This window comes from Ambystoma mexicanum, chromosome 3p, assembly GCF_040938575.1.
Source record: "Ambystoma mexicanum isolate Mex_15411 chromosome 3p, UKY_AmexF1_1, whole genome shotgun sequence".
Taxonomy (NCBI): domain Eukaryota; kingdom Metazoa; phylum Chordata; class Amphibia; order Caudata; family Ambystomatidae; genus Ambystoma; species Ambystoma mexicanum.
This window is the reverse complement of record NC_090925.1, coordinates 461,192,947-461,208,159: the sequence shown is the minus strand read 5'-3', so window position 1 is coordinate 461,208,159 and position 15,213 is coordinate 461,192,947.

Below are 15,213 nucleotides of genomic sequence, written 5' to 3'. Positions count from 1 at the left end.
CCCCTGGGGTGACGTGCGCTATAAATAAATGCAAATAAATAAATAAATACTATGAGTTTTGCTCACGGGTGCCGTTTCAGCCAACAGGTTTTACCAGGTTGCCGTACCGGCACCCGCAAGCAGAAATTGAAGGTAGCAATGGTACCATCCATTGCTATCACCCTCCCTATTCCCATTGAGCCCTATGGGGCTGAAATGGGAATGGGGAATAATATTTTCCGGCCCCAAGAAAAGGGCAATTACCAGCTCTGCCAAGGTCATAATGACCCCGTAATTGCCCTTTTCTGGATGCCGGATAAAAATCAATACCGGCGGCAGCCGTACCCGTACTACTGGCACGGTTACCTGCCATACTCGTAATGAGGCCCATTGTCACTTACTCTAGTATTAATGTTGCTAGTAATACATTCAGCCCATCCTCCATCCATGTGAGTATCCATGAGAAAATATATGATAGCCAACTTTTGTATTTTCCTGTGCCCTTTGCTTCTTTTTCCATTTTGGCATGCATTTTCAATAATCTGGTAACGCTTTAGTGTTCCGTTTGCTTCATTATTTGATGGCGTGAATGTCCAGGAAGTACACCCGATCTTGGTGCAAACTCCTCCTTCCATTGCTGTGCGAAGGTCTAGAACATATCTGTTCTGGAGGGCCATCAGCCTTACTGCTTGGAGCCTTTCTTTTATGGTGTTGAAGCCATTGCCAGTTGAGTTTAGTGTCTGCATCAGTTTCCAACTTGTAATCTGGAGCCATCTTGCATTTGTGTAAGTCTGTACAGCTGGAACTACTGACACGAAGAACATTTCTGTCCTACTGAACAATTGGCACTCAGGGAGTATGTCATGCAGAAAATCGACTGCTGTTGACGATAAGTAGTTTTGCCTCTTCACTCTAATCAATTCTACTGACCTCTTCTTTCTAGGCTGGCGTATTGATGTTCACTAGTTAGCACACTAGTTGGTATTCTCCTCCCCAGTTGTGTTGCAGCTTTTCATATGCCTTAGATCCACATGACCAATAATGATCCATCATCACTGCCATCCCAACCTTCATGCCTGGACGCTTCACTGTCTGCTTGCAGTCTTTGTCTTCTCCAACCTTCACTGCTCAATCATTCTGGGAACATAATGCTGCTTTCTTCAGTGGTATAATAGCCATTGGTCCAGCTTCATTCTCCACCCAGGTCAGTAACTTTGCACTTGCGTCCCATTCTTTTAGGCCTTTTTCATTCTCCACCTGTACTGTTTTTACGGGAACTGTCAGGAACGTGTGTGCTATGCTCCCTACTACACCTTCTTCTCATCCTTCAGCTATGTACACTTGGTCATGCACAAGCATCTGTGGTCGTTCACAGCATCCTGGTTCTCCTTCTATTTCCTTGGGTCCCTTCTTAGGATCTGGTAATTCCTTCAGTGTTATTGTTTTTGTCTCTCATTTTTGTGGACGGTCAGTTATATATTCTATTGCCAGGTCCTCCTTCCAATAATTGTCCATCATGTAAAGTATTTTGATGTAGCTATCTTCGTATGGGAATGTTGTCTTGGACATCCATCTAAATTTTGCCGTCCTCTGTTGGAATCTTTCTCGGGTTGTACATATGGACAGGTACATAAGGCATTGTGCTCTTGCTGTGGGTATTTCAGTTGTCACAAACGTTCCTGGGACACTCATGGCACAGGGGATAAGAGAGCAGACGTAGCAGCTCTCCACATGGTTTGTTTGCATACTTTAATCGTGTGCTGTACCACATGGTATTGGTATCGAGCACTATCAGTGAGATAAAGATCAATACCTCCCATATCTACATCAGCAAAGCGTCTACCTCTCCTTACAGATCCTGCATTGTAGATCCTCCTACTGATGTTGGGGTTGTGTTAGTAGGGGCCCAAAAATGAGAGCAAAAAAACCAAATGAAAATAATACACAGGACACAATAGCATTCTTTTAATAATATCACCCATTACTTACTCCTCAACGTAATCTGTGTAGCTTCAAAGATGTCTATTTACTGCCTGTAATGCACTAGAAAAAACGTTATTGTTATTAGTACTGAATTAATTCAAGCACTGCCAATTTGATGTTGGGTCATTGCAAGGAAAAATAATTGTTCCCAAACTGTGCATTTTCTATGATCACAAAGTACTGCAGGCACAGAATGATTTCCTCTACTCAATTGTGGGTACTTTTGGGATTAATAGGCCAGGAAGACACCCAGAAATATACTAGTAAGGCGTCTTCTCATGCTTTTGGATCTCCCAACAAATTGGACAAAATGGCCTTGGAAGGTTGTGGGATGTGGCTAATGGGGAAGCATCGGACAATGCAATAAAAACAGTCACAACTATGACGATGAATGCTGTCAGTGTGAGGAAAGAAAAATAATAGACAGTGTGCCCTCACTCTGAATGTGTAGGAAGTCCTTTCTCTATCTCTCTTGCTCTGGAGCAAGTAATCATAGGTTGGGGTCTGCTGAGCTGAGATGTTCCAAGGTGGTAGTTTTGCTCTTCTGTTTGTGGATCACTGGCTCTTTCATTGTTGGTGCTAGGAGAGACCACTACTTGACAGGGCTTTATGTCTCCCAGGTAGTTCCAAGCCTTCTTATCTTGCAATTTCACCACACAATATGTGACCTACTCCACTGCATATGGTACTGTAAACTGGGGCTTGTACCACCGGTATGTAAAGTCTCTTAAAAGCACCTGGTCCCTTGGATAAAGTTTTGGAGGTTTCAGACGTTCTTTGTTTGCTTCTGGGTTGTTGTTTTATCTGTGTACTTCGGGCCTCCCCCGTTGTCCTTGCATTTGGCAAGAAACATTTCCTGCCCCAATACATCAGACATTTGTTCTGTGTCTAACAGTGCCCCAGTCAGAGGAGCCAGGGGAAGTTTCATGTGCTGTTCAGTTACCAACTAATGTTGGGTTTCATGGTGGTCAGACCCTGTTTCTTTTGTACAATGCGAATAATGCAAAAGGTAGACAATGCAAACAACTTTTGTTGGATAATCTTCTACAGGGGTAACCCCACACTATGGTGATATTCCCTCCTACTAAGTGAGGATAAGTAATCTGTATTTCAACAAAAGGAAGGAACATACAACAAACTAAATCAAACAATATATACCCTCAGATAGCAATTTCTTGTAGCGGCCACTTAACAAATATGGGCTGCATTCTGTGTTCTAAATGATTATCAAAGGCAATGTTACCAAAAAATATAATTTTTAATATATTAATCTCTTTTCAGCACAAATAATACACTCATTTGTTTAAAAAACATATACACATAACAATCATATACATGTAAAAATCATTCCACCTCACAGTATCGAAAATTATATGCCAAAAATTTCATTAGCACCACACAACAATGGCAACTCAATTCTTCTCATTTCCCATTGTGTGAACCAGCCCAACTTATATAAGTTTCTGTCCTTCGTGTTTCAAATAACCGGACATTCATCAGGGCAGAAGTAATCCTGTGCTTCAGGTAGATTCTTCCTATACATACACCAGGTTGCTATCTCTAAGGGTAAACAAAAGAAAAAAATGTATCACTAATACGGGCATAATCAGTGTAATCAATCACCATAGCCAAACCCTAATCACCAATAGGGTATCAAGTATACACTATATCATATACCCGATCCAGGGTCAGAAGAAATATATGTCTTCGACCACACCAGCCATACCAATTCTGGCTCTTCACTACTAACAGCAGCATGTAGAATTTGAAAAAGAGGACCTCGAGTGATCTACCAAAGGTAGTAATCTTGTTAATATCCTTCCCTTGAACACATAGGGTTTTGGAATGTCCACCACCATTAGAACCTGACACAACAACGAAATCCAGCTCACCCTAGGACGACCAAGCTGTTCTTTTCCTGGACCCGACCAGATCTCAATTGCAGATACACCCACTGTCTCCCTTTTTAGACTTCCTACCAGCCTTATAGTGCCTAGAATGAAAGGAATTATGGATGAGTTCCCTAGTCTCACAATATGCAAGTACATGCTCCTCTAGTTAGAATGAACCAAAGGTTCTTACCTATCTCAGACGGTTATAAGTAGATGCCTGTCGAGATGGAGCCTCTTCCTTCTATAGGGTCTACTCCTCTTGCTCTGAAAAGGTAAATAGCTACATGGGTACAAAGCGGGGAGGAGGGATGTGTTAAACAGAGTAACCACCTCATGGGACTCAAGTGACTTCAACAACATACATCCGGCTCTTACCTTATCTGCGCTCACTATTATCCTAGAAAGGGGCAGAGTACTGTGTCTCAAACCCGGGAAACGGCGGCCACAACACACTATGCTCACGGCACCCAGCCGTACTGCAATCAACGTTACGCGTAACTGGCGTGACGTGATGACGTCATCACGCAGAACGTTGCACGGTGACATCATACGTCAGCGCGCCTATTCAGGACAGGCAGGAATGCCCGGGTTGCCAAGCAACAAAAGCATCAGAGAATCCGGGGAACAGCAAAGTAACACTAAATGCACAGATCCAAAGGTGAAAACCTCCTGACCAACCCTAAAAACCCCTAAATGCTCGAAAATAGCATCAATTAGGAGGGAAAAGGGTGAAGCAAATACATGGGCTCTCTCTACCAGTATTCATAAAAACATTAACTGACTATGGAGCACAGTGGACCACCCTGGTCCCGATCATGTCCAAGGTCAAAGGAAGCACAGCGGGACATCACTCACAGTGAAAGTTATCGCAGATTACAGAAGCAAGCACAGAGGCGACATCCCCATGAGACAATTTGTTTATCACCTGTATTGCAACACGTTGCATAGCTATCCATTTACTAGCATAGAAATAGATATTATCCTTCAATGGGTACCAACAATAAGTGCACCACTCAAATGACAGATCCCCATGTTGAAAACAAAGTAGCTTATTTATCTGATGTTATGCCACTCAATATTCTCATTCGATCCTGTGACATGACTGTTGGTGAGAAAGATAAGCTTTTGTTCCAGATTAATCAGTTTCCTATTGATTTCGTCTTGGGATCTGCCCTTGATCTTTTTTAAGATACACCATTCAAAGTCAGAGAATGCATGTCCTTTGTCTTTGAAGTGTTTTACTAAAGGAGCTTTATCAATATGATTTTTCAAACAGCTCCTATGTTCGATCATACGAGTCTTGCACTTTCTGTTGGTTTTGCCTATATAAATTAGGTCACACGGACATTTAATCATGTAAATTACATTTTCCGTTTTGCAATTTGTATGTTCATTTAATGCCCATTCTGAAGTTAGACCCAGATTTACAGTGGTCATTTTCTTTGTAAATGGACACATGACACATTCTCCACACGGATGATGACCCTTCACTCGGGGCAAACCCCACAATGTACTTTGGGCACCCTCTTGACTGACCACCTTGTGTATGTCATTCTTCATGACGAGATTGCAGATGTTGGTACTCTTTTGAAAAGCTATCATAGGTAATGGGCTATTCATTGTCTTTTTCCAATGTTTACATATGATATTCTTCACTTTGTAGGACAAATTGCTAAAAGTGTTGAAAAACACCATTGGGGTCTCATGGTTGGCAGTGTTTTTCTTATTCTTTACCAGCAGTGCTTCCCGGTTGTTGTTAAAAGCTCGTTTGGCAGATTGCCTAACGATTTTGGTAGGGTAGCCCCTATCAATCAATTTGTCCATAAGTAAATTGACACCTGCTACGTAATCACGTTTATTACTGCTATTGCGTTTTATCCGTAGAAATTGCCCAAAGGGCAAATTATCCCGGACATGTTTGGCATAATGGCTCCTGTAATGCAGTAATGCATTACTGTCCGTACTCTTCACAAACGGTTTCACCCAAAGATGGTTATCCTGATGAAAAATAGTGAGATCTAAATAGTTCACCTCTATAGAACTCATGGTCGCTGTAAATTTCAGGTATCTATTCTGATTGTTTAACCATGTCAGAAAACTGTTGGCTTCATCCATCGAGCCATGCCATAACATGAACACGTCATCGATGTATATGAGCCATTGTTATTTGTCGCTTGAAGGGATTGATTTCTGAATAGATCACCCTTTGTTCCACGATATCAACGTATAAATTCGCCAAATTCGGAGCCATGGCAGCACCAATGGCTGTGCCTTCAACCTGTAGATAGAACTGTCCCAAAAATTGGAAAAAATTATTTGTCAGAGCTGTTTCAGCACACCATAGGATAAAGGCATTGCTCACAGGTTGATTGTCCTCACGTTGCAGAAGTATCTCCTCCACCACTTCCAGTGTCGCTCGTTGGGGAATATTGATGTAAAGAGATTTAATATCCAAGCAAATAAGTATGTCTTCGGTGTGATCAAACGTGAGCCCTTAAACTGTTCCAATGGCATCTCTGGTATCTTGAACATAGCTTTTCATTTTCATTACAAAGGGGCGTAAGTAGAAGTCCACAAATTTGGATAAGGGTTCCAAAATGGAGTTGACGCCAGACACAATAGGTCTTCCAGGGGGTCTCACCAGGTCTTTATGAATTTTAGGCAAGATGTAAAAAATAGGAGTTCTCGCTGTCTTTCTTACTAGATAGTCTCCTTCCTGTTTACTGATCTGTTTTAAATCGACAGCTTTATCAACTTTCTCCTTTATCATTTTCATGATGGCAGGACTAGGATCTTGGTCAATTCTACGGTAGCGGATGTAATCTGCCAAAAATCGATGACATTCTTCAATGTAATCCTTCTTATTCAAAAGGACTATCGTCCCTCCTTTATCAGCCTGGCGGATGACAATTTTCTCATTTTTGCCCAAACCTCGTAGTACAGCAATTTCTTGCTGACTCAAATTGGAGTTCTTGGGAAAACCTTGGTTTCAAGTTTTCTCAATTCTTGTAAGACCTTCTTTTCAAAGACCACAGATTCAGGTGAATACGCGTGATGGGGTGGGCACCAAGTCGAGGGGTTTCGTAAACCACTACAATTAATCTGCAGGCTGGCTGGTTGATTTTCAAAGAATTATCTAAGATGTATCTTGCGCATAAAAGCACTGAATTCTAGCCTGAATTCAAAAGGGTTGTGATATTTCGATATCACAAAATGAAGGCCTTTGTTCAGACATCATTCTTCATCCTTGGTTAAGGTTTCACTAGACAAGTTCACTACCAACCCCGGTAACTCTGTGTCTGCATGCGGTCTGTTTGCCATTCCTGCCGACTGTTCCCCCTGCCTAAAAAAGGTGGGCATCTCGACCCATTCCTTGCTCCTGTATTGCGACCCCTTTACATGGCGGTATTCTTCTTCCTTCCTCTTTATCCTGCTCCATCGGTTTCTTCGTTATCACCCGGTGTACCTCCTTCATCACTAGAACTGTACGATGTATTTCTAAATCTCACCCTACGGTTCCGTCTCTGACCTCCTATGGGTGCTCCAAAATTGTAATCTTTGTTGACATATTGGAAAACTTTCTCATGCGCAAAGTTGGTTAGATCTTTTTTCAGTCTTTTGATTCTCTCTGAGCTGGATTCAGCTTTAAATTTGTGCATCTCTTTCATGTGGGCTTCTAATTTGGTTTTAAATACTTCAATGTAGAAGTTCTTTTTCATTTCTTCTTCCAAACCTTTTAGGTCCACTAAGATCTTCTTGGTGGTTTCCTGGGCCGTTTCAATAATTAGAACCAGCCAGTCCGGCCCACATTTATTAGCTATATAGCTCCATTTCCGTTTGAATTCTGCATTATCTAAGAACAGCCTCGGCTCATTGCGTACTATAAGGCCCTGGGGTAAAGCCTGATTTTTTTTGTTGAGCATCTTTTTTTTGGGGTGATGCATTCCTTCTTTGAGCAGCTTGTTGAGGTGCTCACACCTCACGTTTGCTTGTGGGTGATAGCACAAGAGAATTTGTGTTTTATTCCCAACAAGGTGTTGATGTGGTCAAACATCTCATTGGCGAAGTGAGGACCATTGTTAGACCGCAGGACCTCACATGCGCCCCATCGTGGAAAAAGTTCATGAACTAGGAATTTTGCTGCTCTAATGACATCAGGGTGGGAACAAGGACTGGCTTTGATCATTCGGGAAAATGGGCACACAACCACTATCATGTAGCGGCAGTCCTGGCATACTTGGAGCATGTTCAAGTAGTCAACATGAAGGCGTTGAAATGGACACATTGGGCTAGGTAGGACTATTCTCACTACCCTTAGAGTATGAAATTGTTTACACACACGACAATTAATAATGAACTCTGCCACATGTTACGCCAAATTAGGACAGAACCAGTCCTCTCCAATATGAGCAGCAAGCACATCCTTCCCCATATGGGTAGGATGGTATAACTGAGCCAGTGCATTGTGTAATAATGAGAATGCCATTACCCATCAGCATTCCTGAAGCCCCTGCTTATCCAATGAGACAGCCCAGAATGCACTGTGGATATCACATAGGCTGGATCTGAAAACACTGTCACTTCCTTGTTTTTGCTATGTTCCAGTTCCAATATGAAAGCTACAAGGTCTGCAGCCTATATGGAAAAATGTGACTGTAAATGTAGGGTCACTAATACCTCACTCGTTCCATCTTCTTTCAACCTCACAACTGCTGTCCCAGTATGTCTTTCCCTTGTCATCTGGTGAACAGTTGACGACCCATCAATATAAAGTACATCTCCCCTAAAGTGCATTCTCTTGTACTTTTGGGATGTCGTTGTGGTTTTCTATGTTGGTGGTGCAGTTGTGTACATATTTGGCATTGCCGAATGGTTTGAAATGAACATCGCTGGGTTGACAAGTCAGCATCTCACTATCTTGAGGGCTGGATTTAACATTGCAAACTCATATCCAAAAGCTCTCTGTGTTGTAAATGTACTTTTGGGTCTTTCCAGTATTGCAAAGAGAGCATGCTCCACAAAAACTGTGGTGCTGCATCCCATAGTAATACTCACTGACTTGTCCACAGCTAGTGCCTGTGCAAGTGTAGTGTCCTCTCATCACTGCTTCTAGCTTCCCGCTCTAGTATGCCAATGGTTTGTGCCACAGGCTTGTCTTTTGTGTCAATACTGCAGCCATCACTACTCCATTGAAGTGTTAGAACAAGAACAATGTGTCTTGATAGTCTGGAATCCCTAACACAAGAGCTGTAAATAATAATATCTTCAGATCCTCAAATGCTTCAGTCATTTCACTGTCCACTGTAAGGTGCTCTCCACTCTCTCTGCTTCTTTCAGTGTACTTAACAGGGGCCTAGTGTAAGTACTGTAGTCAAATACCCACGCTCAGGAGTAATTACATAATACTAAAACCTGCTGCATTTGTCTTATTGTTCTGGGCTTTGAAGTCTTGCTTATCGCTTCTGCTCTTTCTGGTGTCACCTTTTGCCCATCTTGTGGTATCAGCTGCACAATGCACAATACTTCCTTCTGGCAATATTGTAACTTGGCCTTGTTTACAGTGTATCCCTGTTAAGATGGATTTCTGAACTCTGTCCTGGAGGGGCAGAGGTTCAGATGGCCAGCCTAGTTTCTTGGAACAGGGTAACCTCTGGACAAGCCAGACCAATCAGGGTAGCGATGACGGCAGTCAAGACTAGGTCTCAAGAGGGGTGAGGGTGACTGAAAGCCCGCAATGAGCACACAAAGCAAGGACGCTTACAAATTACTCCAGACAGGTGGTATATTAAAAATATAGACACATTTATTACAAGGCCTTTGCAACATCGACCATAGTAAAGAATCACGGTAAAACTCCAATAAACCAACACATCACAAGCAATACAATATATATACAAGACCAAGGGGTCTAAGGAATTAGAAGCACGAAATATGCAGACCACCTAGATGGGGAGTAAAACAGGCAGTGCAAGTAATCGTTAGACCCAGTTCGACATCAGAGGCCACCTAACCAGAAGGAAGTCCGAGCCCTACAAAGAGTGGAGCCTTGTGCTCAAAAGTACCTGCACACGCGGGTGCCAACGGGCAAAGGGGAGTATCTTCAGGGAAATCAGGCAGTTCAGAGAGGTGAACAAAACGATGATGAACAGATCCCCGCTACTCAAGTGCAGCCTTCACTTATGGGCAGAAGCAGGGCGTGAGTGTGGAAAAGGGGTGCTGTTTACGGCAGTGATGGAAAGCCACAGGTGCCTGTGGGAGGGCGACCGGTTAGGGGATTGACTTCTACCGGTCCCAGGCTTCTCTGGTTCCGTTTCAGTACTGGCAGGTTCAGATGTGATCAGCAGGATGTCTCGACGCCGTGTAGATTCCACGACAGTAGGAGTCAGGGTCGAGGGTGGCCCAAATGCAGCGAACACGCACAGGTTTGTTACCACAGCAGGGCAACTCGGCAACCGCGTGTATTCCGGTCCCAAAGCACATGTCTCACTTCAGACCTCAGAACGCCAAGTGGACGAATCGTGTGAGAGTGCCGAGGACACAGGATTAGCAGTATGCCAGACGGCGGTGACAGAGCAAGATTCCTGTGTAGGCTGGTCAGTCCACTGGATGGCCTAGGGACGCTTCCAAAGGCTTACGTACAGGATTTGGTGAAGATGCCGAATAGTTTTTCCCACTATTCTAAAGGGTCAAAGCGCGTTTGCAGATCTTCTCGTTCGATCAGAGGCCGGGTGGTCTCGGAGGACGACAGCAGTGCAGGGTTCCAAACCTTTAGCGGGTCAACAGCGATTCCTCGACTCAGCTTCTTAGTTGCAGGATACTTGGGTCCTTATCCTTTGTTCGGGAGAACCCAGGAGATCAACCTGGTAGTGGGGTTTTCAGCCTCCTCTCATCCAGAGTTCCCTTCGCGCCAAAACGGAGAGGGCCCAATGGGAGATCCGCTCACAAACACTCACACCATACGTGGACCTATCACGGACCACAGTGGTCCCAGGCATTCAGGACACTCTAGACTCTCTGGCACCCAGGAAGTGTATTGGGAACAGACATTCCAGCCCACATCCTGGAGGCACACACAAGGCATGCAGAAGCCCGCGAAAGCATTGTGTTTCGCGGGAAAGTGCATGACCAAATAAGGACTGCCCTGGGTCGGCTCGACCTGGGGGAAGGAGAAGGGGCAAGGCGGTCAGCGGACAGGACAAAGAACCTCGAGGCATGACCATTTTGGAGGCCAAGCCACCCATTTGGGCCAAAGGCGGGAAGCGTGGTTAACATGGCAAAAAGGGGTTCAAAACACAAAGGAACGATAGCTGCCACCAGTCCAGTCCGTGACACACTTGCACATTTCATGATAAGTCCAGCGAGAGTTTCTAGGGCCTTTGGAATGACTAGAAACCCAAGAGCGCGGTAATGTAAGTTACGGTGCACTCTTGTTTCATGATGCTCAAAAGCTGCAACATGAGGAAAGGACTAAGGGAAAACAAAGTCTCCCGGTACTGACTGTTTTAAGGGCATGCCAGTTTCCCCGTAAAAATTAAGCGAAAGCCCAGAGGAGTGCGGCAGAAGGCTGCGCTTCTCTGGCAAAGTCTAGATCTGGGTGTAAAACAACAGCAAAAAGTTTGGGGGTTGCCACATGGAAGGAAAATTACCTACAATTATGAAATCTTTCCTAACAATCCCTGTCATGATTCCTTCCCCTCATGTCCCCAGCCCTCCAAGATATCAGGCTGGAGCCAGGCCACAATCACCTACATGGCCCTCAAGTGCCTCTGCATCCCTCCAAAGACCCACTTGGAGTCAGACTTGGCGCTTGTGGCACCAGACTCACTCACTCCCATAGAATAACATTGGGGATTGAACGTGTAGTGCATTGATGGGGACAAGATGGATGCCCCCACATATTGCGGTTCCCAGAACTGCATATGTGGTCTAGTCTTTTGGGTGTGGTTCAGCCCAGAGACACCTGGGATACCCAGAGACTATTTAAACCACACCCATGCTGAGAAACATGCTTTGCGTTTTCTGCACCTGCAGCGTGACACTCACCGTGTTCGGATCGGTCTCCAGTAGGCCTGCATCTGTCTTCTGCGCTTAGCTCCTGCAAGAACAAGAACACTGTTAGGAACAGCCTTACCATGCGGCGCTTCTGCCCATCATTCATCGCTCCTTCTCTTCTGCGGGCATCTTCGGCAGTGTCATTCCCATCCTGGCACGCCACTTCCTAAGGAAAAGGGAAAAGAACAGAAAAAAAGGCATTAGTAAGCATTCTGCAAATCTTTGCTTATTTTTAAATACTGTAGGAGCTTCAAACGCTTACCTGAATCCCAGCTGCTCTGGGGGAACTCTGTCTCTGGAACTTTTCATCCATCTGCAAGCGGGAAAAGACACTCCAGTTTAGCGTGGAGACATCTAGAGGCGCTGCATACCGCGCTTACCCACCGCATTTGTTCTTCATAACCGGCATCCATGCTGAAAACGTCGCGGCACCTAAAAGACACAGAAAAAAAACTCAGTTCAATGCAAATACAAAAAGGGTGCATTGTGATTAACGCTCTCACTCACCTTCAGCGCTACTTATCTCAGCAGCACGCCACCATCCCCGGACGCCGGCCATCATCCAAGGAAGGAAAGGAACAAAGTTACAGAACTGTTAAAAAGACTCATTATACTTACCTGTCGGACTCTTGCCAGTGAAGTAACTAGGCAGCAACAAGCCCACATCAATTAATTCACCCCTGCACTGAAAGGAGGATGGAGAGCACACTATCCAAGAAAACAAGGTGTGCTGTTGATCAAAGGGAAGGGTTGGACCCCGGGGAAGAATGGGTTCAAGCACACAGAGACAATAGGGAGTTAAACTCTACCAATCCTGTGTTTCAGGCCCAGTCTCCAGTCGAATAGCCTCCAGGGAAGGGTTCGAGGTTGTAAGAGGTCAGAACAGGCTGAGTGACGTCCCCGTGGATACCAGGTGAGCGTTATATAATCCCTTCTCTGCCAGTACAGTCAAAATTTGCATTTTTCTGTTTTGCTGCAAATCAATATGTCATCTCCGTACTGTATACCAATGCTCTCTAAATGTACATTTCCTAAGTCCATTTAAAGGACACTGTTGAATATTGAAGGTTATTTGCAATACCCTTGAGGAAGTCTAGTGAGTTTCCAACTCTTATTTCTATATAGCAATGAAGTTAAGTCTTGTGAGTCAGGGTGCAGTTGTATACAGAAGAAGGCATTCTTAAATCTATAACCGTGAAGTGGGAAGCTTCTTAGAATTGTTGCTGGTTTTGGAACTAAAGGAAATTGTGCCTCAACAATATGGTGCAGAGGGCGCAATTCCTGTATAAAATGCCATGACCCCACTTGCCACCTTTTTCACAAGGTACACTGCTGTGATCTGCAGTGAATCTGATGGTTTTAGGAGGCCCTGCTGCAATAATGCTGCTGTTGTCTCATAAATACCCTTGTCTGCCTCACTAAATGGGGGACATTGCCTAGCTCTTGGTAGAATTGCTCCTGGCTTCAGTTTTATCTTTACTGCTTATATCCCTTTCAGAAGCCCTACATCATAGGGATTCATGGTCCATAGGATGTTTGGGACCCTGGCCAAGTCTTCCTGGAGAAATGTCAGCGGTGCTTGAAGCATCATTGCTATCCTCTCTGGTACCTCTTGTTTTGTATCTTTACCCAGTATTCAATTCTAATGTCAAACACTACCTCGTGATCTGAGTGGTTGTCTTTGAACAGTTCTTTGTCTGTCACGGTAGTTGGCCTATAACCTTCTGTCACCACGATAACTGACCTCCATGCTTATCTGGTGTCATCTGTCACATGCACTATTATTCTGTGGTGTCCCACTATTAGTGCCTCTAATTCTAGTGGTATTCCTGCCCCCTTTTTTTCATCTAGTGGTATCTGAACATGTACTCGTTTGGAAGGCACCACAGTTTTCCTTGTATTCCCGGAAGCCTTGCTATTATTCCTTCAGCTCCAAACCGGAACAGCCCTTCATCTGCAGGCATCCCTTTCTGTACCGTGCACCCACAATAAGCTTGAATGATTTCCCTCACCTTTGGAAGGTCGATTCCCACACTATCCCTTTGTCAGTGAATGAGAGGGTCATGTTGAGCTTGCTCATGATGTTCCTTCCCATTAGGTTTACTGGTGTCTTTTGGGAATAAAGTAAGGGTAGAGTTAGGTTGTGCTCCCCTATAGAAAATGTAAGATTGTCTGAAAAAGGGACTGTTTCCCCAGAAAATTCCTGAGCATTAATGGTGTTGCCCCGCATTCTATACCTCCCCTGCCGGATGCAAGATCTATTTGCCCCTTTGCCTACAAGAAAGGAGAATGTCTTGTCACGTATTGTCACCCCTATGCATGGTTCCTCCGCCTGGTTGGGTATAATAGATAATATGGAAAACATCAGGTCTGTCTGTGGACTGTACTATTGAGGATATAATGACATTCTGTTCCCTGCAAATGGGTTGCCCCCCACTATGGTAGTGCCCCCTAGTTTCCGAATGTAATTCCCATGGACTCTATGCATGCTAATGTCCCGTTGTTTTGTGGTGCCATGTATGGTGACTGCGTGTTATTTTGTGTCTGTGATATCTGGGGTATACTGTTGCGCTGTGTCTGTGTCATGGACTGGTGTGCCTGCGGGTATGCGTTTGATATCTGTCCTTGTCGTTCTGTCTGGTCCTGGGCATAGTACTCAGTCTGTTCCCTCCAATATGTTGGCTGATATTGCATTCCACCATTCTGCTGCATCCCCCTCTGCTCTTGCACACTCTAGAGATGTGCCCTACCTCTCTGCACACCCAGCACTGGCGTGGTTCTCTCATCAGCCTCGTGTATCCACCAGAGAACCCTTATGGGCCTTGTTGTACTGGTTGCTTGTATCCACGATACCCTCCTGAAAACCCCTCTTGACTTTGTTGCATTTGATGCCCATGCCTGTGTCCCCTGGGTGGCCCCCCTCTTCCTGAGAACCCCTGCTGCACATCCGCCACCCCATGAACCCTCCTCCCACAGGCAGAGGTGTGTACTGTGTCTGCGGTGCGCTTTGACCTAACGTGCTTGTTATCACTGCCCCTTTCGTTGCATACTTTGACAGTTTCTTCTGCACTAACTTTCCCTCCTCCTGCTTTCTTTCCTCGTGCTTCTTCCTCATGTTTTCTTTCATTAATCTGCAATAGTGTACTATAGTAAACTGAATATCTGACCATGGTTTTGCTTCCATCCCCACCAACGTCTTGAGCTGCTTTTGCACCTGCTCTGGCAACACTTGACATATAGGGCCTCATTACACGGATGGCGGAGAACCATGGCGCTATTAAAAATACCGGCACCGCCTTGGCGGAAA